General features: G+C 56.4%; 1 long non-coding RNA gene across 1 annotated transcript; it reads left to right on the top strand.

Moving 5' to 3' along the window:
* Positions 1-16674: 16674 nt before the first annotated feature.
* LOC121172034 lies at positions 16675-18876 on the top strand. Its single transcript, XR_005886191.1, has 3 exons — positions 16675-17284; positions 17416-17520; positions 17985-18876. It is a non-coding gene; the product is annotated as an uncharacterized LOC121172034 (long non-coding RNA).
* Positions 18877-21816: the final 2940 nt, after the last annotated feature.

Genomic DNA, 21816 nt, shown 5'->3' with positions numbered 1-21816 from the left:
CACACATCCAAGGAGGCAGCAGATGATGGCTCAAGTGCTTGGGTCCGTGCCACCCATGTGGGAGACCCCAATGGAATTTTGGGGTTCCTGGCTTCAGCCTGATCCAGCCCTGGCTGTTTTAGGCTCTTGGGGAATAAACCAACAGACCCAAGATCTCTCTCTTTCCCTCTCTCCCTTTTAGCCACAAATGGATACATTTGAGTGTTTAGAAGGAAGCCTCTCACTCCTGGGTGTGCATCAGGGTGCAGCCTCATAAACCTTGGCTCCCTGGGGGCAGGCTGGAGTCAGCAGAAGGCAGGAGCTTCCTGGGTCTTCCATGGCAGCTGGAAGAACAGCCAGCCTGTCATAGCTAAGACTGAGTCTGGCAACCACCACGCAGCAAGACCACAGGTGCCTGGTGATGCTGGAGTGACAGGTGATAAAGAGACAATTTGTCAGGGACGATTGTGGGAGGGGAGGAAAGAGAGCGTGAAATTATTTTTCGTATTTTGCCAGGAGACTAATTCTTCTAAGCTCCAAAGGCCAGGGAGCTTCAATTACCGATGGCCTGGAGTCCCAAGGAAGTGGCAGTCAGAAACTACCACTCTGTTGCTGGGATACCTGCTTTGCCTGGAAGATGGCCAAAAAGGGCTCTGCCTGGGGCTGGGGTAATCCAGGGCAGTGGGTGGGAGATTCTTCACCTGGAGAAAGGAAGGGACATTTCTAAGACTGTACAATTAGTCTCTTCCTGCGGCTCCATCCGCCAGCTACTCCCACACCTGCAGCTGCAGCCCAGGGACGGTGAGTCCTGGATCCCCTGGCAGTGGTGGGTGGCAGGCAGGGGCAGCTTCCAGGAGACTGCCCCCCTGATTTTGCCTGTTTGTCCTGTTGAAAGGGGATGAAAATGCTGTAGGAACCCTGCAGTATCTCCGGGGTTCTCCTGCTGGAGTCCAGCGTCGTGGGGCGGGGTGTGGGGATGAAGCCAGGCAAAAGCAGGTGCTTATTCAATAGTCCCCAGGTGGAAACCTGGTGAAGGCTCTAGACCCACGGTTCCAGCAGTGTGGCCAGTAGGTGTACCCATCTCTGATTGGTGTCCAGAAAGAGAGACAGTCTGCTTGGGCAGCTGAGAACTGGGGCTTATTGATGATGGAGGAAGAGCCCACAGCCCCGGTCAACTCTCACCCGCTCTTCCCACTCACCCAGCCACCTCCCCCGGGAAAGGGGCAGCATGGGCCTCTCCCAACCCCATGCCCGGCCTCGCCCGCTGCCCCTGTCCCTCCCACTCCCTTTGCAGCTGTGAGGATGACACAGCCCTTCCCTTTCCTGCCAAGAACTCTGAAAAAAGGAAGCCACTCCCCGCAGGGTGGTGGTGGTGGTGGTGGTGGAGGGGCCCAGTACTTCAAAGCCTGCCTGCTCCAGGCCTCAGGGACCAGGACAATTCTCCCACATCCCTCTCCAGTTCAATCGCCTTGTTTCTCAACACAAACACCACACACACACACACACACACACACACACACACACACAGAGTTAGCCACCCCCTTGCTCAGATGAGAAGACTGAGGTCGGGACGGGTTGAAGGAATGGGCTCCAATTTGCAGAGAGGATGGGAAACCTAGCTGGGATTTGCATTCCTGATCCAGCCGAGGCTCCCCACCGCTGTCCCCAGCCTCCCTCCCTGTCCCTTTTTGGAGCTTCAGCACCACCCTGTCCCCTCCTGCCCTGTCCCCTCTGCCCTGTTTGCCACCTTCCTTCTGCTACCTGCCCCGCCCTGACACCTAGTGGTGAGATCTGGAAACACACCGTCGGAGGCGCCGTCTGTCCGCAGTCTGGGGGTGCGGGGTGGGACAAAGGCAGCGCCAGGGGCTAGGAAGAGTGAGGTGAGGGGGCCTGAGCCCCCTTCTCTGGCATCAGCCACTGTGGCGTGTCTGTGCGTCCAGGCTCTTTTCTCCTTGCAGGCACAGGACGCCTGTGAGGTGGAAACACCTGCACCTTCTCTTCGCTGTGGCTTCCATGGTGCCTGGAGCCGTGTGCCAGGTCCCTGGGAGCTGCTGCGTGGAACTGGGTGGTAGGAATTGGGAAGACAGAAATGTGTTCCTTGGCCAGGGTCTCATTTTTCCCTATTCTGCTTTTCTGTTTTGGCTTCTCTTTAGGTGCAGGGCATCTTTATAACCACCCCAGATGAGCCAGGATGACGCATTTCAGAAGAGCTTGTCAAAGAGCCACCAGCAGTGAGCCAGGCTGCCACCTGCAGTGCCGGCAGCATCCCATCTCAGGGCACCAGTTTGGGTCTGGGCTCCAGGCTGCTGCTGGCTCAGGCCTGGCCATGGCAGCCGTTTGCGCAGTGACTCGGCAGTTGGAAAAGCTCTTCTTCTCTTATGCTCCTTTTTTTTTTTTTCATTCTTTTAAAAAGAAAGCTCCCACAACCTTTAGTTTCCTTGTCCGTGGAATGGGCCCAGGAACCTTGGATGTGCAGGAACTTGGGTGGGTTTGAGAGTATTAGCCTTGGTCCATCGTCACTGGGGCTGTTGGATGCTTGCCTAGGGCAGGCTGGGAGGCAAAGACAAACAGCTCCCTGCATTTTGTCCTCAGTCTCCCCTCTCTGGACTCTGTAGGCCCAATGAGTGTTCCTGCCCAGCAACAGTGTCCTAACATCGGTCCCTGCCTGTCCCTTTCCCCCCTGTCCTCCTCCGCTGCCCTCTCTCCCCATGCTCCAGAATCTTCCACCTTGTCCCCGCGGGACCTAGATATTGCCTGCAGCTCAGACACATCTCATAAATAAAGCATGCACTATTCTGCAGTGTGGCTGCGGCAGGGCTGGGCGGGGGCGGCCACACGGGGCTGGCAGAGGGGGAGGAGAAAGAGGAGGAAGCCTGTCCAGGGGAGCCTGCTCTGGTGGGGCTGAGAGTAGCCGAGGAAGGTGAGATGAGACAGGGAGACCCAGAGGGCTCCCTAAGATCTGGATGCGGATCCATTCTCCCTGCATCTGCGTATCCTTGGTTTCCCAGTCTGTAAAAATGGGCACCATTAGGTTATTAGAGCTAACACGTGGATAACTTTGGCCCCGGGAAATGGTAATATGTGTTATTTGCTCCCATTTTTTTTTAAAGATGTGTTCATTTATTTGAAAGTTACATAAAGAGAAGAAGAGACAGAGAGATCTTCCATCTTCAAATGGCTACAGCAGCCAGGTCCAATCAAACCAAAGACAGGAGCCAGGAGCTCCTTCCAGGTCTCCCATGTGGGTGCAGGGGCCCAAGCCCTTGGATTATCCTCTGCTGTTTTCCTGGGTGCATTCACACGGAGCTGAATCAAAAATGGAAGAGCCAGGACTTGAACTGGTGCCCATGCTGGGTGCTGGCATTTCAGGTGGCGGTTTCAGCCCGCTGCACCATCACGCCAACTCCTGTCCCAATTCTTTGAGTGTCTTTTCTAAGAGCTTTGTGTTGTTGGCCTTGGAGGAATGTTGGGGGTAGGCTGCAGGCCTGCATTGCTGTCTTGAGAGAGGGGCCGGGACTCAGGAATGGGGCCCGGAAGTGATCATGCTGGTTAAGGGAGACAGAAGAAGAAGACAGTGTGGCCAACCCACACAGGTCACAAAGGGGTGCAGTGGTGGGGCAGCCAGCTCAGGGTGGGTGCTGGAAATGCTGGCTGGGCTTGTTAGGGAAGGGCCAGCCTTGGGAGACAGAAGGAGCCGGGAGACCTGGAGATCCTGGGAATTGCTCGGTTGTATTGGGATAGAGCCCGGAGCTGGTGGTTTCCTTGGCTGCATCTCTGTCTGTCTCTGAAGGGCTTTTGGGTGGGAATGGAGTGGGGGCTTCCAGAATCCCAGTGTTTGAAGCTCCAAACATCAGTTATTCCAGGACAGTGTTTGGTGTAGTAGGGTAGACTGCTTGTGACACCTGCCTCCTGTAGGTGACTCTTGGCTCCAATTCCCATTCCTGCTTCCTGCTTCAGTGCACCCTGGGAGGCAGGAGGTGATGGCTCAAGTCCTTGACCTCCATCACCCACGTGGTACACCTGGATGGAACTTCTAGTTCCTGACTGTGGTCTGGTCCAACCCTGGCTGTTGTTGGGAGCATCTGAGGGAGTGAGCCAGTGGATGAAAGATTCTCTCTTTCTCTCTCTCTCTCTCTTTCTCTCTGCCTTTCAAATTAAAACTAAGTAAATTTAGAAAAGACTCAGTCATTCTCTTAAGCAAGCCGACATCAAGGGTTTCCTGTATGCAGACTGGTGACCAAGCCCTGGTGACATGGGTGGAGAACTAGAAGAGGTTTGCCCCATGAACGTGTGTGTGTGTGTGTGTGTGTGCGCGCGTGTGTGTGTGAATAGCCCAGCAAGTGTATGTACAGTCCTGCCCTGCAGGAGAGCATCCTTGGTCCAGGCCAGAGGATGCGTGCATAAGGCCCCGACCTTCATCTGCAGGTCAGGCAAGACTCCCTGTACCCCTTGGGGCTGGGCTGGCCTGGGTTGGGTAGCAGGTGGCTGGGCACAAGGGTGGGAGTTAGTGAAGGTGAACCTGCAGCCATCTGGGGCTCTGGCCAGGGCCAGGTGAAGGTCAAGTTGGCACTTATTAATTAGTGGTGCTATAGCCAGGGAAGTGATGAGGTCAGCTTTGCATTTCCAAAAACTTGTGATTACTGCAAGGAAGGGGAAAGGATCGGAAGGGGGCTCTGACAGGGGCTGGTGGGGGTTGGGACGACCCAGGGAGAGATGTTCAAGCTGGGGCCAGGGTGCTGCATCGGGTCTCCGAGCGGGGGAGAGCAGGGAGGATGATCGTGATGTTAGCATGAGGACGTGGATGTCCTCTGGCTCCGTCAGCATCCATCCATGTCCATACAGGGCAAGGGAGCAGACTCCTGCAGCTGCTGGCAAAGGCGGCGGTGGTAGGAGCGAGGCAGCTGCTGTGCCTCCCTCCCAGGAGGGACTGGCTGGGTTGCAGCACCTGCTGGGGTGGCTGGCAGGGCGCTGGGAGCAGGTGCAGGGCAGCGACTGGAGGAGGGGAGGGGAAGGGGATATGTTTGCAGATGGAGAATAAAATGGGTTGAGAAGGGCCGACCGCACAGACGGGATACAGAAGCACAAACAAAGGAGCAGGAGTGGGGGCAGGGTGGGGCAGGGGTGGATGACAAGGTCCTGGGGCGTGTGTGCACGCGCGGCAAACAAAAGGGAGGACCACGGAGCCGAGGCAGAGGGAGGCAGCCCCTGACCTCAGCGGAGGTTTCCTCCTTGGCTCTGAGACCCCATAAAATTCAGAGATGGGGGGGAGGGGACATAAGTGACCCCACCCCTGGTTTTACCAGTCTGATGGTTTTGTCTCTAAAGGGAAATTGGCATGCCATGGAAGCAGAGGTCACCCTTGCAGGTGCTGCCCCATCCACACCCCCAGAGAGAAGCTCTGAGCATCCAAGAGTGACCATGTACACCGGGTAGATGTGACAGGAACCCGAGTCAGCCCGTCCGTGTCTGTGCACACACAGAGCACAACCGTGTGGACAGATTGTCAGGGGCAGCACTGGCCAGGTTGGGGTCTGTTCCCTCTTTCTCTGAGGTCTCTTGGAATAACTTCCTCCAAGTCTGGAAGTCTTGTAGGGACCCGAGAGAGAGAGAGAGAGAGAGAGAGAGAGAGAGAGAGAGAGAGAGAGAGAGAGAAAGAGAGAGAGAGAGCAAGTGAGCACATTGTAGCTGGGCCATGCATTTCTGTACTAAAATCACTTAATTCTTCCCACAGTTCTAGAAGACAAGTTCTTGTGTGGAACCCATTGTACAGACAAGGGATGGAATGGAAGCCACAGGGTGCCAATGGGGTATGATGGGAGTTGGAACTTGGGTCTACCCTACTCCTTGGTCCACATCGCAGCTGCTGGCCCTGGCTGGGAGGAAGGCAGAGGAAGGAAACAGGACAAAGGATTGGGCAACAGAGGGTCAGGCTGTCCCCGGGCAGGCTTCCGAGTTCCTGCAGTGGAGCCTGAACCCCTCTCCCCACCTGGTCCTGCAGGTTGATGATGTGTTTGGAGAAGGGTGGGTGAGGCTGAAATGATGTCATCACCTGATAGATCTTAGAAGAGGAAAAGTGGCACCAGGTGTGTGTGTGTGTGTGTGTGTGTGTGTGTGTGTGTGCAGACACAAAACCATGTGAAGTCGTAGCAGGAAGATACTGCCTGTGATCCCAGCAGGGGAGGCATCAGGAGGAGCCGATTAACCTTGCCAACATCTGCATCCTGGACATGGTCCCCAGAACACAGAACATATACCGGGGGTGTAAGACACTCAGTGCAGCAGCATGTACCAACAAGCACAAAGGCCCATGCACGCACCTGCCCTGATGTCTTCCCTGTCTCGTCCTTCCGCCCTGCTCCCTTAACAAAGCATCTGGAGACCGCCTCCCCGATGCCCTGCCGGCATTCGCATTCTTGTCTCAGCGCCCCCCCATCAAAACAGAGCCCCCCAGCTCTAGTGCTCCGTGGCCATAACTCCAAACTGATGAGGTTTTTGGAGTCAGAGGCGTACAGCTGTTGTCATGTCCAGGGTAGGGGATGAACAGCCCTGCACAGCTTGCGGGTTCGTCATCTCAATATCGCCCAACCCAGGGAAGGACGGGTTGGGGACGTGAATGCCAAGAGATCCCTAGTGGAGGTTCTGAGAACCACAGAGTGTCACAGTCTTAGCCCCACTGCACTCAAACTATCCAAACTTGGATGAGCTGTGTTTCCTCGCTGAGCCTTGCACACCAGCCAGCTCTTTTTTTTAAAAAAAAAAATATTTACTTTTATGAGAAAGGCAGATATACAGAGAGAAGGAGAGACAGAGAGAAAGATCTTCCATCTGCTGGTTCACTCCCCAAGCAGCTGAAATGGCCAGAGCTGAGCTTATCCAAAGGCAGAAGCCAGGAGCTTCTTCAGGGTCTCTCATGCAGGTGCAGGATCCCAAGGCTTTGGACTGCCCTGTATTGTTTTCCCAGGCCACAAGCAGGCAGCTGGATGGGAAGTGGAGTATCCAGGACATGAACTGGCGCCCATAAGGGATGCAGGTGAGTGCAAGGTGAGGACTTTAGCCACTAAGCCACTGAGCCAGGCCCTCACTTTTTAAAAAAGGATTGATTTATTTTTATTTGAAAGATGTGCAGAGAGAAGGAAAGACAGAGAGAGGCACAGAGGTTTTCTATGTACTGGTTCACTCCCCAATTGGCTGTAGCTGAGTTGATCCAAAGCCAGCAGCTTCTTCCAGGTCTCCCCACATGGGTCAGGGGTCCAAGGACCTGAACCATCCTCTGTTGTTTTCCCAGGCCAGTTCAAAAGCGGAGTAGATGGGACTAGAACTGACACCCATATGGACGCTGGTGTCCTGGCTGAAGATGAGTTTGCTGGGCCTGAGCACCCAGCACTTCCTTGAGAGTGTACTTGGAGCGGTGTCTGGTGGGTCAGTGGGTGAGTGAGTGAACCCACCGCTTCACTTGCAGGGGAAAGCGTGGGGGCGGTTTGCAATATGGAAGAAAATCCAGCCTATCCTCCAAGGGCTGCTCCAAGGAAGAGAGATGGGGGAGGGGACACCCAGGTCCCTTTCTCCTGGACACGTTGCCAGTGCCAAACTCTCCCGGGCGTGATGGGCCATGGAGCAGCGCTGTGAACACCAAACCTTTGCAGTGTGCAGACCTGCCTGAAGCCAGGGTGTCTCGTGGAGATGGGCGAGGTGGAGGGGACAGGCAGGCAACTCCAGCTGCAAGGGGGCAACTCCACTCCCGCAGCTCATCTTCCCAGGGGTCTGGAGACGGCCTCCTGCTGTTGCCATGGTAACCGATGGTTTCTAACCAGTGGCTCAGATCATGTTCAAGAGTGGCAGAAGAAGGAGGATGTCTGTCTCCCTCAAGATGGATGGAAAGGCACAATTGCACAGAGAGAAGGAGAAAGGTGAAGGGAGGGAGGGGGAGAGAGAGAGAACACACTTCCACTTGTTGGTTCTTCCTGCAAATGACAGTAATAGCTGGGGTTGGGCCAGGCTGATGCCAGGAGCCTGGAGCTCTCTCCTGGTCCCCCATGTGTGTAATATAGACCCAAGTGCCTAAGCCGTTTTCAGCTGCCTGCCCAGGTGCATCCTAGGAACTGGTACTTGTGTGGGATGCCAGCGGTGCAATGGTGGCCTAACCTACTGTTCTACCAACCTGGCCCCTCTTGATGATATCTTGGGACCTGAATTAGCCCTGTATCCCCCCGGGGGGTCAGGCACTGCTGAGTGAGGGTGGCCTTGGCCACCCTCCAGGTCTTGCTCTCAGGAGAAGATGAGGGTCAGAGTTCGTGATGGGAAGATGAGAAAGACACGTCAGCTCTAAGGTCATACCACTGGACCTGAAGCTCAGCGGAGGCCACAGCAGTGTCCCTGGGGCCTCCAGGAGAGGAAGAAGGCCACCGCATGTCCCTAAACCTCCCTAGGGACATGGAGGATGCTAGGGGGGGTTTGGAAAGGCAGAAGGAGGGCAAAGGACCAAGTCCCTGGGAGAGTCTTGGTTTGGTTCAGAAGCCCGCTGTGTTGGAGACCTGAAGACCAATGCCAGCCACACTGCCTGGGTGGGTGGGGGCCTGCTGATCATGGGGTCTGCCCATTTCCAGGCTGAACTCAGCTCATGGCATAGCCCAAGGGCACCTGAGTCCGCAGTACATTTTCCTGGCCACCCAGTGCTCAGCTTTTGATCTCAGGTGAGAGGCGTCTCCTGGGGGCCTAGTGGGTTAGATGCATGATGCTCTCCGGCGGGGCCGGTTCTGCTGCCCCCTTCCACCGGGGTTTGTGTACCGCACTCTCCCCATCCCACTCCACCACCGCGCCCCAACCTTGCCGCCGGCTCCTCGCAGCCACGTCCAGCTCGGCCAGCGTTGCTATGGTAGCGCTGCGCGCCGGGATGCTGCAGGCTGAGGGCGCAACCCTTTGTGCAGTGAGGGCGGCTAGACAGACGCTCCCTGACCCGCTGGCCGCACCTCCCCATCCCCAGGCTAGGCCGGGGCACTCCAGGGTAGCTGGAACGGGGTTGGGAGGGGGAGAGTGGCGCTGCAGGGGCGCAGCGGGGCGGGTGCTGCCACCGCCTGCCAGCCGCTCGCTCCCGCATTAAAATTTCATGGGCGCTGCAGCAGCTACAAAGCAGGTGCCGGCTGCGCTCGGGGACCGGAGGGAGGGAGGCTGCGGAGGAGGAGTGCGGGGAGGAGTCTGCGATGGGAGGCGCTTGCAGGGGCTCCCCCAGTTCTGCGCCGAAAGCCACGGCACAAAGAGCTGGGTCTGCACTCCAACCGCACCACCGCCGACCCCAGGTGAGCCGCCGCCCACAACCCAACAGCCGATCCTCGCCGGCTTTGCCGAAGGGAGATGGTGGTGGGAGTTGGCGCAGTCTCCCTTCCAGGAGATCCTCAGGGTCCCGGGGCAGAGTCCGAGGGAGAAGAGGGGGTGAGGGCAGACGCTGCCCGGTGCTCCTTCTCTCTGGCTGTCGTGTGCTCCTGGGGGCGCGTAAAGGCGACGGCGGTTGCCGAGGTGGGCTGGGAGAGCAGGGAGAAACGGGGTCTGGCAAACGATGCTGGATGGAGGCAGGGAACAAAGATCCTCTCCTTCCCCTGCTACCAGCCAGACATGGGAGGTGGACCCCCGGGTTAGCAGCTAACCGGTCGAGCCCCAGACAGACCCCAAAGGTGGCAGTGGCGGTGGTGGCAGTGTGTGTGTGTGTGTGTGGGGGGGTGATGGGGCGGGGTCCTCCCCCTTCTCCCAGCCTTCCCCTCACCCCTCATCAGCGTTTTCCATTCATCAATTCACTTCTGGAACTGATACCCCAGATGTCCAGCCGCGTCCAATGCAAATAGAGCGGAGGGGGAGGGGAGGGGAGGAGTAAGAGCCCCATTTTAAAGATGGAAATCCAGACAGGGCTAGCCACCTGCCCAAGGTCACACAGCCAGCGATTTGGGGATCCAGTCGTTTTACATCCCCCTCGCTTCCCACCGGGAGAAAGAGCTGGAGAGACCCGAGGACCCACCAGCACACCTCTCCTAGGACGCAGTACACCTTCAAGTCTGGGGTATTTGGGAGGACCGGAGTCTGAGCTGGCGCTGTGGCAGCTGGCCGAGAGTCGGGGGCAGACGTGACAGGGAGGCCTCAGATTCCCCTGGCTGCCCACCGCCCCCCCAACCGAGGCAACCCCTGCGGCCCAGACTGCTGGCGCCCGCAGCCCACTGCAATGCCGCGGTGTGGAAGCTGCCCCCACCTGCTGCGGGAGGAGAAGAAGGGGGGCGGAGTCAGGGAAGTGGTGGGGGTGCGCTGGGGAGAGAAATTGAGGGAAGCTGCTTTGTTTTTGCTCCTTTGGAAGCCAGCATCACTTGGAGCTGGCCCTTGGGGAGCACCTCGGTGCCCGGTGCCCGGGGGTGGCCTGGGGCAGGGTGGGGTTCTGCGCTGGGAGCGGCTGGGATGAGTAACTGCGCTTGACAGACAGGGTAACCTTAGGACTGCAGGTGTCCGGCTCGAGGGGCGTGGCCTTTTGGAGGCAGACCTCTGGGCCACGTGGCCAAGGGGGTGAGTCAGCAGGGCTGGGGTGGGGCTGGGTGGGGTGTGTCTTCTCAGATCCCTTCCTCCGCAGGTGGTCAGACCACTCTCCGGTTAAGGGGACAGTGACTGTGTGGCCGGAACCGTGTAGCAATCTGGGCTGTAGCATCCTTAGGGTTTTGAACCGTCATGGGTTTCAAGTCCATTGGGCTTGGTTGATTTTGTGTAGCAAGAATTTTACTTTAACCTGGTAGCCACCTTGCCTTTGAAAATAATTCTGAAATGTACCTTAGATCTCTCTTGCTGCCTTATTATCATTAATTATTATTGTAAAGATTTGTTTTTATTGAAAAGGCAGAATACAGAGAGGAGAGAGAGAAAGATCTTCCATCCTCTGGTTCACTCCTCAAATGACCACAACAGCCAGAGCTGAGCCTATCCGAAGCCAGGAACCAGGAGCTTCTTCCGGGTCTCCCATGCAGGTGCAGGGTCCCAAGGCTTTGGGCCGTTCTTGACTGCTTTCCCAGGCCACAGACAGGGAGCCAGATGGGAAGTGGGGCCACCAGGATAGGAACCGGCACCTGTATGGGATCCCAGCGCATGCGAGGCAAGGACTTTTAGCCACTAGGCTATGACACTGGGCCCTATTATTATTTTTAAAGCCTCTATCTTCTTAACAGAGGTGAGAGGTGAAGTCTTCAGTATCTCTAAAAAAGAATCAAGCCCTCTGTTCCCTATTCCTGCCCCTGCTGGGACTCACCCTCCACATTTGTGTTAAAATGAGTCTTACGATTTTGGACAATATTTGAAAAACAAAAGCAGTGAGCCCAGTAAAATGCATAAACATTGCAGAAGCTCGGAAAGAAAGAAAACGAAGGCCGTGGGCTTCGTGCCCAAGAATAATCTGTGCTTTCTGGTATTTTCTGTGGCTGCTGAAGAAGTCATTGAATCTGTCTTGTGCGTTCTCTGTTTTAGGAAGGCAAGAGCAGGTTGCTGGTCTCCTTGTGGGTGTGATGTCTGGGGAGATGGGATGAGAGTCTGGATTCCCCACAGTCCAGCTTCCTGCTGTGGATTCAGCCTCCCAGCTGCTTCTGACTTATCAGCCCCGTCCCCATCACCGCATCCGCCCAACACACACACACACACACACACACACACACACACACACACACACACACACTTTCACAATTTCACCATCAGCCACCTTGTGTTGGAACTGGTCGGTGTATCTTTCCCCAGGGCTAGGATTTCACTCCATTTTGGATTTGTTTCCACAGCGGGGGGCGGGCACAGTGTTCTGGAAAAAAACCATACTTTATGTGATCCTTTCCCCAAGTCTCAGTTTCCCCATCTGTGGAGTTTCCCCTCATTTCACTTCCAAGGTGGTCGTCAGGCCAAGCAAGCTCAGTGTGCCTGGAACCGCCCCCCCACCCCCGCCACACACACACACACACACACACACAATCCCCACCTTGGGGGGCTGCCAGCCCTATCTGCTTACTGACTCTAAGTTCTGCTAGGACCAAGGCTGCCACTGCTGTGCACTCTGTGGGGCTGTTTGTGTTTCTGGGGCATTGGCCCCATTGTGCAGGTTCAATGGGCTGGGGAATAATTCACAGGATTGTCTTTTGTCCCGGATGGGGTCCCTTTCCCCAAGGCCCCCAGCTCATCTGTCAGCCCCATGGAACAATACCCACAGATTGCCGGAGGCAGAGGCGAGGTCTGGCTGTTGGGACATCTGCCTCCCAGCCCCGGTCCCTGATTAGATGTAGCAGGTGTTGCCCTCTCACGGGGTGCCAGGTGGGCCCCTTAGGAAACTGCCAGATGAGTCACGGCAGAGAATGGGGGAGGGGCTGGACCGCTGTGTGAGCCCCGATGGGGAGTAGTAATGAGTGGGACCTGGGATGCTTGCCTGGCTGGGATCAAGGCTGGGTATGTTACAAGAGAGGGCAGGCGACCAGTGCAGCACCACACAGGAATCTTAGTTGGAGAGTTAGGGTTTGGCAAATATTGATCCTTGTGTTTATTTAAAGGAGAGAGCGAAAGAGAGAGATCTCCCATTTGTTGGTTTGTTCCCCAAATTCCTGCAATGGCCAGGACTGGACCAGGCTGACGTCTGGAGCCAGGAACTCCGTCTGAGTCTTTCACATGGCTGGCAGGATGAGCCACCACCTGCTATCTCAGCATGGGCATTAGGAAAAAGAAGTTTTGTTGTTGATTTGCTTTTCTATTTCATTCTAATATAAAATTATTAACACCTGAGGAAATATATCCTGATTTATATAGAGTAGTCTCACATAATCAGGACACAGATTTAGAAGCATGGGGCTCCCGCCTCCCCCTCCTCCTTGCCTATCTTCCCCCCTTATTTATTTTGCCCCTCCATAAACCTCACATTTTTATTTATTAACTGAAAGAGTGACAGAAAGAGACACAGATGCACAGATCTTCTGAGCACCCCAGTGGCCACAGCTGGGCCCGACCAGAGCCAGGAACCGTGGAATTCCATCTGGGTCTCCCATGGGTGCAGGGGCATAAGCCCTTGGGCCATACTGAACCATTTTTCTGAGCACAGGGAGCTGGATTGGAAGTGGAGCAGCCGGGACTGGAACCAGCGCCCACATGGATTTCAGTGTGGCTCTGGTTCTAATTCTGAATCATTTTCGTAAAGGGCGTGTGCAAGCTGTCCTGAGGCCGTCAAAGCAACTGGAATAAATTCATGTGCAATGGTTTAGCAGACAAGGACCACTGAGCCACCACAGTGCCAACGGCCACCATTCTCACTGTTCGGTCTGCCTTTCTTGGGTGTTTTCTCACTTAGTCCCCACCCTCAAATTTGAATTGAAGTCCTCTGCCCTCTGGAGTCCAACTGGTCTGTCTAGGTTCCCGGTGGCACCGTTTTTTATTTGGCTAACCTCAGAGCAAGGCACCGCACTTTGGAGCTGGGTTTCTTCCTCAGTAGAACGGGGCTAAGAAGCACCAGCTCCGTTGCTTGGCGATGGCAGGGAAAGTTGTCCTCACTGTTCTCAGCAAGGGTCCCGTTCTCTTCTTCCGTGCTTTTCTTTCCTCTTCTCCACCTCTGGAATCTCCTTGTCTGATGGCAGATCTCGAGATCTCATTAGTCGGATGGATGTTGAGGTTGGCACATTTTATCTGCCTCTGCAGAAAGCTCGGCTTACCTTGGTTGCGCCTCCCGCTGGGTGCACCAGAGTTTCAATGTTTCCAGCAGCTCCTACAATCTCAGTCTCCTGATTGATCCTAGGGCGGCTTGGGCTGGCATCTGTTGGATGCCTCAGGTCTCTGAGCAGCAATTTTTTTTTTTTTGGTTAAGGTTTATTTCTTTGTATCGGAAAGTCAGATTTACAGACAGAAGGAGAGAAAGAGAGGAACATCTTCCATCTGCTGGTTCACTCTTCAAATGGCCACAAGGGCCGGTGCTGAGCCCATCTGAAACCAGGAGCCAGGAGCTTCTTCCGGGTCTCCCACACAGGTGCAGGATCCCAGGGATTTGGGCCATGCTCTACTGCTTTCTCAGGTCACAAGCAGGGAGCTGGAAGGGAAGTGGAGCAGCCAAGAGTTGAACTCACGGCATTTTTTAATCCCAGAGTCAGGCAGCAAAGTCCAGAATCCCAGGAGGGGTCGGAGGAGTCTGTATGTTTCCACGGAAGTCGTTTGTTTGTTACCAGGAATTAGATGCCATGCTGTGGAGCGTGTGGGGGCAAGAATGTCCTGAGGAGGGGCCTGATGAGCAGGTTGGGGGTCCTGACATGAGAACAGCAGAAGGGGAGCTGAGAGGTGACACTCGTCACCACAGTCTCTTGAGGAGGACACCATCATTCTCCCCTTTGATAGATTGGAAGACTGAGGTTTGCTCAGGGTCACCTGGCAAGCCAGTGGCAGAGCAGGATGGGAACTGATGCAGCATCTGTTGCTGCATGTTGGGGTGTCCCCTCCACCCCCAGGTGACACTGGCCCCATCAAGATTCAGCTCCATGTCTCTGTCTTTTTAAAATACTGTTTACATATTGGACAGGAAGGGAGAGGTGCAGTGGGAGAGAGAATTTTCTGTTTGCTGTGCATTCCCCACATGCCTGGGACAGCCAGGGCTGGGCTGAGGCTGCAGCTGGAGTTGGGGCTGTCAGTCCAGGTCTCCCTCGGGGGGTGGCATGCGAGCCATCAGCTGCTGCCTTGCAGGCTCAGACTTAGCAGGACACTTGGGTAGGGAATGGAGCTGAGTATCAAACCTGTGCCCTGATCTGGGGTGCTTTGATGGTAGACCTTGCGTGGGGGGTCTTCACAGCTTCACTTTTGAGTTGCACCCTCCCCCTGGGTTGGAAGAGGGCGGTGTCTATCTTGGCAAACATGCTGTGACTTGGAAGCAGGACCTGGGATCATGTCTCCTGTGTGCCCACGGGGCCACACCTCATCCCTCACTCCTGTCTCCTCTCTTTGATGACAGCTGCCCTCACACGTGGTTCCAGACCTGCTTCCACGGCTGCCACCATGCCAGTGGCATCAAAGGCATAAGCCAGGTGAAGGTGTGTTTCTTCCCTCCTGCTCTGGGTATATTGGGCGTGCAGACAGCACTGGCTTTGCGCTCTGACGTCTGCCATGAAGGCTGCACCTGACGATTGCTCCTGGATAATACCAGGGGTCGGGGAGACCTCGGGTCATCCCCTGAGTTTTAGGGTTTCAATGAAGGCCCTTTGATCTTGAAATGAGGAATCATGCAGCTTTTGAGAGCCAAATGTTGGGGTCCTGGCATGCGGCTGTAGGTGTCTGAGTGGCCTCTTTCCTTACATAAAAAAAAATTAAAAAAAAAACATATTTAGCCTGACTGAGGAATGCTGGACTCAGAAGGAAATGCTACCGTGGTCAGTACCCCAGTGTGCCTGGGCAGGCGCTTACTGCAGTCCAGAAGCAGAGGCTGATTGTGGCTCTGAAATGCCCCCTCCCTGCCCAGTCCTAGGAAACCAGCAGTCTGCTTTCTGTGGTGGTTCACTGCATCTGTTTTTGCTCAAGTTCTCCGTCCACACGTGTAGCTCCCGACGCCTAGCGTGGTGCCTTTTGGGCTCATCCTGGCCATCCGTCTTGGTGCGGTCCAAGCCCCTTCGTGAACGTGGAGTTGCAGCTCGATTGTGACTTTCTGTTCATTATGCCCATTTGTACAGAGGTCACCATCCACTGGCCTTAGTGAGTGGGCATCGGTGCTATACCATCCTCCTGCCCACAGCTGTGCCCCCGTGCTCCAGCGGCAGTACCCTTCTGTCTGCTTCCTGTCGATTTTATTTTGGTCAAGCTTGTGGCATAGATAGGACCCGTGTGTATTCTATTATTCCACCCTCCTGTGCTTAACTGAATGTTTTTGATGTTGATCCATATTTATTACCATCCCAACAATATGTTTCCTTCTAGTTGCTGAGGAAACTTGGTACGTGCTTGTGTCATATTGAGGGTTTTTTTTTTTTTTTTTTTTTTAAGATTTATTGCTAAGGTAGAGAGAGAAAAGGAGAGACCCAGAGAAGGTCTTCCATCTGCTGATCCACTCCCCAGACGGCTACAACAGCCAGAGCTGAGCTGATCTGAAGCCAGGAGCCCAGAGCTTCTTCTAGGTCTTGCAGGTGAGTGCAGGGTCCCAAGGCTTTGGGCCGTCCTCTACTGCCTTCCCAGGGCATAAGCAGGGAGTTGGACTGGAAATGGTACAGCTGGGGCACGAACTGGTGACTCTATGGGACTCCAGCACCACAGGGTAAAGGATTATCCTGTTGTGCCACTGTGCTGGCCCTAATCTTATCCAGATCCACCTACCCTAAAGTTTACACTCGCATGCGTACCTTGCAAGATAGTTGTAGCTTTAAAAAAAAGTTATCAAGCAGCCACTGTAGCACAGCAAATGCGGCTGCAGCATCTCTGTGAGTGCTGGTTCGGACACTGTTCGCTCTGCTTCCCCTCTAGCAGTAAGCTGGATTGAAAGTGGAACCCAGCCTCCAACTAGACTCATGATTACGGGGTAGGATCCTCTTGAATGGCGTCTTCCCTGCTGGAGCCCATGTCAGCCCCTAACACAGCACTAACTCAACAGACCCTTTGACACTGCCGGTGCCTTAATCAGCTCAGGGATTCTGGGGCTCCCCAGGAGCAGGAGCAGAAGGGGGTTCCCTGAGCAACTCTGGGGTCTGTTTGCAGAGCACAGCAAGTTCCTGGGACACAGGTGGGAGTTCCTGGATTCTTTGGGACCAGACTGCGTGCGAGCGTTGGTTACCTTCGCTTGGGAGAGAGCAGTTTTGTGGACCAGCCCACGGCCCTCCAGCCCACCTTCTGCCAGCGTGTGCAGGAAAGTGTTGGATCCCAGGGAGGGAGGGGAACGCTGGGACCGCCCCACTCATTTTTGTTCCTCTGTGCCAGGAAGAAAAGGCTGCTTGGTTCCCTTTTTGTGGGGATGTGCCACATAAGGCGATCAGAATCCCAGATTTCTGACCCCTCTGCCCAGTTCTACCTCCCAGCAAGCTGCCAAGTTTGTCCGGCTTTTTCCTGGGGATGTGGGGTTGGGGTGCGGGGAGACACGCCCTCCACACCCCTTGAGGTTGCTCTAGGGTGGGAGCCTGGGGGAGGTGGCGCATGCTATGCCTTGCCCCTGTGCCCGGCTCACCAGCTGTGAGCTCAGGCCAGGCCTGGGTCTGGGAACTGGACCTGGATGCGGGTTTTCTCCCGAGGTGGGGTTGGTGCTTTTTCTCTTCCAGGGTTGGCCGCACTGGGGAAGGAAGTGGAGCCGGGCCTGGGCTGCCTGCGATACTGGCAGGTGAGCTTGGGCGGAGCAGAGAAAGGGACCGGCCTTGAGCACACTCTGATGGGGTCTTGTCCCCCGCCCGGGCTGGGCCTGTGGGGTGTGCATGGGACGGGTGGGCTCACAGCCGGCCATGACTTCCGTAGGCTCCTTTTCTTCCGCTTCGCTGCGCACACACCACCACCTTTCTTCCAGCCCGACACCGCAGAGATGCAGAGAGGCACCAAAGGCCTGTACTCTGCAACTGCCAGGTGAGGTGTTCCCACAGGGTGGCGCGGGGGTAAGCGCCCATTCTGGGCGGGGTGTGTGGGTGCTTGCGAGTGCCTGTCCTGGGCGCAGGGTGCAGACGCCCTTGCTGAGAAATCTGCAGGGGGAATTCAAGTCCCTGGGGGGGACTCCGGAGGCCCCCTGCCACACTGGGCCCTTGTTCCTTATGGTCTGTTCTCCACCTGGGAGACCCTGGTCCCCTGAGCCTTGGGTAGGGTGGGAGGGGGAAGAGGGGTATTCGCTGTAGGGGGATGGACGATACCTAACAGCTTTCATCACTTCCTCCCCCTGTCCTCAAATTTCTTCTGCAAAGATTTGAGTGCCCCAAGTTCACAGCCCCACCTCGTGTGCATGTTGTGGGTTCCTGGGGGCAGGGTGGCAGTGCTGCCGGAAGCTGAGGGTGGGGGGTGTGTCACTTACTTAGTGTCACTTGCTGTGTCTGCACCAGGAGACTTCAGCTCTGGCCACATGGCCAGGACTCCATGCCTGGTGCTAGTGGCCATCGGAGAACCCTGGGTGATTTCTGTGAAGACCTTGACCTTTCCTCAGTTTTGGAGCGGAGCCTTCTGTGGACAAGAACCCTCCTTGGCCGAAGCTCGGCTGGCAACTGAACCTGGCTGTTGGGGACAGCTCAGGGGTACCAGAGGGGGTGAACAGCCACCTGCCCTTCCCCTGTCTGAGGGCTCTCCTAATCCCTTGAGGATTTAACTCACCCTTGCTCAACTGCCTGCCTGCCTGCCTGCCACATGAGGCCAGGCTTCCCTGACCACACTGTCCCCTGGGTCTCAGAGGCTGCGACAAGAGGTGGCAGGTGCAAAATGGGAGTTGGGAGCGGCTGCTGTGGGAGAAGCACAGACGTGGGTCTTTGGGGCGCCACAGGCTGGAGTCCCCCTCCCTCTGTCTGTCGCTGAGGTGTGTCCTGTGAGTGTCATTTGTGTGTGTGTGTGTGGGGGGAACTTTCTAGATAGTCCTGTCTGGTCATGCTCTGGGTCAGAGCCTTGGTTCCAAGCGGTGCAGCTCTGGGTGGGATGGTTCTGATGGGGGCCTGCTTTCTTGCCAACATGGGATTTCTGAGTAAGGATGAGTCGAGGCCAGGGAGAGACATCAGGAAAGATGTGGCTAGCTTGGGGTCTTTACTCCCACCACCAGCAGGGACCCACACTCCCCCCAGCCCCCTGCAGACCCATCTTAGGATCCCCGGAACAACTCCCTTTATTTCTGGATTTTGCTGTCACACACTCACCTGTCCCTTCTGCACCTGGGACTTAAGCCCCCTGTGGGTGGGCCCATCCCAGTCCTTGCAGGAGGCAGCCTGGGACCCTCTGGAGACAAGTGACCAAGGCCCCTGTGTCCTCTCTCCAGTGCGGGGGGAAGAGGCTGGGTGGCTTGATCCCCCCCACTGGGCATTTGTTTTCTTGTAGCTTGGGAGATCGGTCAGGCTAAGGTGTTCCCGTGAGCCCCCTGCCCACGGTGCCTTCTCCCCATGCCCCATCCCCTCCAACCTCTGAAGCCGCCACTTCTAGGGTCTTCCTCAGTTTACCAGGGCCCTAGTCCTGTCGCATCATGGCCCTGCCCTGAGGCCCGCATCACATCTTTTGAAGTGTCATTGCAAATACGGTCACCTGGGGTCTCCGGGCTCAGACCCTAATGAGTTTGGGGGAGGAGAGGACAGAGGTGTGTGTCCCTTGGGGATCACCACTGGCTTGCTGAGCTGGAGCCAGGGCTGGGGAGGAGCAGGTACTTACAAGGCAGATGCTGAGAGGGGTGGGTGGGTGGGTGGGTGGGGCAGCACCAGCCTGGGCAGAGGGGCGAGAGGAGGAGCTTCCAGGGAGCCGGGTCAGCTCCAAGGCATGGACTCTGCTGTCTGTCTCCGGCCAGGTCACTTACCTCTGTTGAGCTTTGACTTGCGCCTGGCTGCGGGGCGGGCTGTGCTGTCCTGGAAAGATTGGATGAGAAGGTGTCTGCTGCTTGGCCCAGGGCTGTTAGCAGCGCTCCTAAGTAACTCCCCCTAGATGCTTTGCCATCAGCCCGCCCCCTGCCCCATCCCCTTGTACCTGTCATCCACTGGGGAGAGGCGGCCAACTTCACAGCTTCCCTAATAGCTCGTGGTACTTTGTGGGGGTAGCACTTTTTTTTTAAAAGATTTATTTGAAATGCAAAGTGGAAGAGAGCTTGGAAGAGGAGGAAAGTGATATTTTGTATCTTCTGGATTCAAATGACCTCAACAGCTAGGACCTCCCATATCCGGGTCTCCCACAAGGCTGTCAGACACGCAAGCACTTGGCTCATCTTCCACCACCTCCTAAAAAAAGGGCATTCAATGCAGGGAGCTGGATGAGAAGCAGAGCGGCCAGGACTTGTGGCAATTCTGACCTGGATCCGGGGATAGGCCCAAGGACAGAGGATTGTCCAACTTTTCTCAATATGGAATCCTTTCAAACCATGAGCGATGCAAGGCTGGGCTTTTAAAGAAAATATAGCAGTAGCTAGAGGGACCCCCACCCCCTTCAGGAATGTGGTAACATTGACTGGCAGGGAAAGCAGGCCCAGAGGGACCAGGGGTTTGAACTTGTCTGCAAAGAGCCAGGCTCAATGGGATGCTATGGCGTGGGGAGGACTGGCCAGCGGTTGGAGCTGAATGGAGAGTGATGGTGTCCACTGAGCTTGGTAGCTCTGGGGGACCAAGGGGGTCCAGTGTGAGGACGCACTGGCATAGTGTGTGTGTGTGTGAAAGCATCCCACCCCGCCCCGGGGTTGGGGATGGGCTGACCAGAACCAGGCAGGGGGTTTGTGTTGATAACAAGTAGAACACCTCTTTTCCGGGAGGGGAAGGGCAAGGTGGGGCTCGGAGCCTCACAAGCCACAATGCTTCCAAGCAGGCCGCATAAGAATTATATGGAACCGAGGGCCTCCCCCAGAGTGGACCCCCCTGCCCTGGTCAGGCCCCGCCCCCAACTCCCCAGGGTGTGGGGTGGGGCAGTGGAGCTGGAGCTGGAGCTGCAGGGCCAAGGGCGGGAGGGGTTGCTGCATGGTCTGATTAACCTACTAACCCAGGGCTCGGCCGGGACGCTGTGTGACAAGGTGCTGGTCTTCTGTCAACCGACTAACCCACTAACCAGGCCCGAGCATGCCCTACTAACCCCTCCCGCAGCCAGACCCAACTAACCCGTGCAGCTCACGGGCAGTGGGGACCGAGGGGGCTCTGCAGGGTCCTGCCTGCGGGCTGGGGTCTTTGTGCAGGCGCACAATGCAGGGTGGGCCACCACCATGCCATTCACCGATTTTGCCACTTTCCCCAGGGGGTGTTGAGTGGGTGACTTGGGAGTACTTATATTACCGATCCTAGCAGGGAGGTGGTCCCCTGAACAACAGGGGCTTGACCCAGAGCAAATACAGGATGTGGGTGGAGGGGTGGAGAGGCCCCTGCAGGCCTGACCGACCGCGCCCCCTGCCCAGGCCCTGGGCGCTGGGTGTTCTGCACACGGACCCTGTTGCCTGGGGCGGGACCCTCGCTCTGGACCCCCTTCCCGTCTCTTGCCCTCCTCCTCAGCTTTCTTCCCTGTAGGCAGCTCTTGCGTCCCGATTACTAACTGTCTAACCCTGAGGGCGTGGCCCCGCGCCCCCATCCCCTCCCACCCTGTAACCGACTAACGGCCCTGCGCGTGCGCGTGCCTTCTTTCCTCCCAGCGATTCCCGTGTGTTCTGCTGCGGTGCCCTGTCCGCTGCTGCTGTGCTGCTACTAACCCAAGCCCCCTACTAACCCTATTTTCTCTTCTTACTAACCCCCAGCCCTGCCGAGCTCTGGGGAAGCCCTGGGGGCTGGGCCCCTTCCCCCTGGCAAGCTGATGTCCCTTCCCTTGGGATGGCGCGGGGCGGGGTGGGGTGGGGGAAGGCTGATGCTGTAGGCAGATGGCCCACGTTGCCCCTACTGGCTATTTGGGATTTCAGAATCCTCAGGGCTGGGGTCTAAGGCAGGGGCCGCCTCTGGAGGGGGTCGGGGCTGGACTCTGGGAGTGGGCGGGCCCAGGGGAACCTCTGAGAGCCAGAGGATGGAGGTCTGGAGGTCCAGACAGCCTAATTAGTTCTGAGCCTTTCGCAGCCAAGGGAGAGAAAGAGACCTGGAGGGCAGCAGAGATGAGCTCCCTCTGTTGCTAAGTAACAGAGGAGGGAGCCCCGCCCAGGAGGGTGAGGCTTCCATATCTGGGAAGACCCCCTGAAAGGTGGCTGACTTTGGGAAGGGCTTTCCTCTTAGCTCAAGGCGGGGAGACTCGGGCCAATTA

Source organism: Ochotona curzoniae, unplaced genomic scaffold (genome assembly GCF_017591425.1).
Source record: "Ochotona curzoniae isolate NIBS_2020 unplaced genomic scaffold, NIBS_Ocur_1.0 scaffold_274, whole genome shotgun sequence".
Classification (NCBI taxonomy): Eukaryota; Metazoa; Chordata; class Mammalia; order Lagomorpha; family Ochotonidae; genus Ochotona; species Ochotona curzoniae.
This window is presented reverse-complemented; position numbering and strand designations above follow the sequence as displayed.